Genomic DNA, 3,108 nt, shown 5'->3' on the forward strand with positions numbered 1-3,108 from the left:
TAAACGAATAGAGATCATACCATGCACACTTTCAGATCACAATGCTATGAACCTTGAAATTAGCCACAGGAAAAAGTCTGGAAAACCTCCAAAAATGTGGAGGGTAAAAACCACCCTACTAAAGAATGATTGCATTAAACAGGCAATTAGAGAAGAAATTAAAAAATATATGGAAACCAACGAAAATGAAAATACAACAATCCAAAATCTCTGGGATGCAGCAAAGGCAGTCCTAAGAGGAAAGTATATTGCAATCCAGGCCAATCTCAACAAAGTAGAAAAAGCGCAAATTCAAAATTTAACAGAGCACCTACTGGAACTAGAAGGGAAGCAGCAAGAGCACCCCAAATCCAGCAGAAGAAAAGAAATCATAAAGATCAGGGCAGAAATAAACAATATAGAATCCAAAAGGACAGTAGAGCAGATCAATGAAACCAAGAGATGGTTCTTTGGGCCAGGAGCTTTTAAAGGGAAAAGGACCACAAGTCCATCTACTATGGATCCTTGCCCCCTGCCCCCTCTACAAGTAGAACCTAAACCTGACCACACCTCACTGTGATGACCCAGCTGCCAATTTTTAGATAATGCAGAGGATGAAAGAATATGGAAGGCCACAACCAACAAAGCTGGAATGTGGGAGAGTCTGTAATGAGCAGGTGTTTGCCACTGCAGGGAAGGGGCAGAACAGAGGGTAGAGGGAGAGCCTCTAAGAGATTTAAGAGACAAATGAACTACTTGCAGTATGTGGACATTATCTGAATTACAATTCAACCAACTGGAAAAATAATTACAACTAAAAAATTTAAAAAGAGACAACTGGGAGTTGGAACACAACAAATACTTGAAGATAATTGGGAACTGCAGTTTACAATGCTAGGTATGATCATCGCAATGTAGTTATCTTTTCTAAGCCTCCTTACTCTTCCCAGGAGTGGCCGTACAGCTTCAGCATGTAGCTGAATCACCTGGAGGACTTGGTGAGCCACAGATTACTGGGCCCTCCTCCCAGAGTTTCTGTTCTGTAGGGCTTTTTGGCGGCCTGAGAATTTGCATTTCTGCCAAGCTGGATGATAGGTACTCCTGTTATGTTGGAGATTTCTGTTCTTAAAAGTTCTTTTTTTAAGATAAAGGAAAAGAAAAAACACAAAAATCGTTTGACCATATTCAACATCCATTCCTGATTTAAACACACACACACACACACACACACACACACACACACACACACACACTTCACCAAACCAGAGAATAAAAGATCAGCAGCATGGCAAGAATGTCTGTTCTCATCAGTTTTATTCAACATCATATTGGAGATTCTAACTAGTGTAACGAGGCAAGAAAAAGAAATAGAATAAGTAAAACTGTTTTTATTTGCAGACGTGATTGTCTATGCAGAAAATTCTATGAGGTCTACACAGCAGCTGCTAAAGCTAATAAGTTTTGCAATCCTGTGGCCAAGGACAGAGGCTCGGCAATGCAGGGGCTATGTGGTTGTGGGTGAAAGGGTTCTAGATTGTGTAAGCTCCCAGGAGCTTTTTTTCCTTTCTGAGCCTATATTCTATCACAATCTGAGGGACCCCAGTGGATTGCTTTTCTTCTCTAACTAATGTTTGGAGGGAGTACTCCAGTCTTACTTTATGCGATTTCCACAGATAGGGACTTCATTAGGGTGGTGGTTCTCAAGCATGTCTGTACGTTGGAATCACTTGGGGAGCTTCAAAAACCACTGATGCCTGGGTTCCTCCTCAGAAGACTGGTTTAATTGTTCTGGAAATGGCCTGGGCATCAGATTGTCAAGTGCTTCTGTACAATCTGGTTGAGAACCATTGCTCTAGAGCCGTATTTCTGGCCTTGGAACTTCTCTAAGCAGTGAGTTGAGGAGGTGACACAGCAAGCATGGCTCAGGCTCTACTGGGTTTGCCTTGGGATCCACCTGCCTACACAGCTTGCCAAATCTGTCCTACTACTTGGAGACGTCAATTTTTTAAAGGATAGGCCCTGTAGCAAGGGCCACAGGGAACAGGAACTGGGAGAAGCCTGTGGTTGTGCACGAGTGACTAGGACAAAGTAAGGCTATCTAATTTAGGTATAAGGAAGTTTCAGCAAGCCCACTTAGTCAACAGGCTTGAAGCCATCTTCTCCAAACATTTACCTCCCCAGCTTTAATTTGGGAAAATTTCAAACCTACATACTCTCCACATGCATTGTTCAAAGACTAGTCCAATGACACCTACATACTCCACATACATTCATTGTTTTTTTAGTAGATTCTTTTTTAATGTTCATTTATTTTTGAGAGAGAGACAGAGACAGACAGAGCATAAGTAGGGGAGGGGCAGAGAGAGAGGGAGAGACAGAATCCAAAGCAGGCTCCAGGCTCCAAGCTACCAGCACAGAGCCCAACATGGGGATTGACCCCACAAACTGCAAGATCATGACCTGAACCAAAGTTGACACTTAACCAGTTGAGCCACCCAGGTACCCCACTTTCATTAATTGTTAACATTGTGCTTCATTTGCCACTCCCTCTCCACACTGCTGAACCTGCATAGTTCAATAGTTATTTCCCCAAAACAAGGGCATTTCTCTACCTGACCATTAAATCATTTTTATCCTCAAGAAATTTAACATTGATATAGTAATATTACCTAATCTACAATCCATATTTAAATTTCTCTAATTATCTGGGGGCGCCTGGGTGGCTCGCTCAGTTGGTTAAGCATCCAACTTCAGCTCAGGTCATGATCTTACGATTTGCGGGTTTAGGCCCCGGATTGAGCTCTGCACTGACAGTGCAAAGCCTTCTTGGGATTCTTTCTCTCTCCCTCACTCTCTATCCCATTCCCCCAACACTCATGATTTCTTTCTCTTTCTCAAAATAAATAACTTAAAAAAAAGTAAATTTCTCTAATTATCTCAAAATTTCTTTTATTCCTATTTTAAGGAGCTCACACTGCATTTACTTGTCTCGTTACTTTCCAAAATCTAGCATAATCTCCCTCCTTTTTACAAGACATTGACAAATTTGAGAAAGCCAGAGTGTGTTACAGAACACCCACAAAGTAACGATGCTTCCTGAAGATTTAACTTAAATATTTAGCAAGAATG

This window comes from Suricata suricatta, chromosome 6, assembly GCF_006229205.1.
Source record: "Suricata suricatta isolate VVHF042 chromosome 6, meerkat_22Aug2017_6uvM2_HiC, whole genome shotgun sequence".
In the NCBI taxonomy this organism is placed as follows: domain Eukaryota; kingdom Metazoa; phylum Chordata; class Mammalia; order Carnivora; family Herpestidae; genus Suricata; species Suricata suricatta.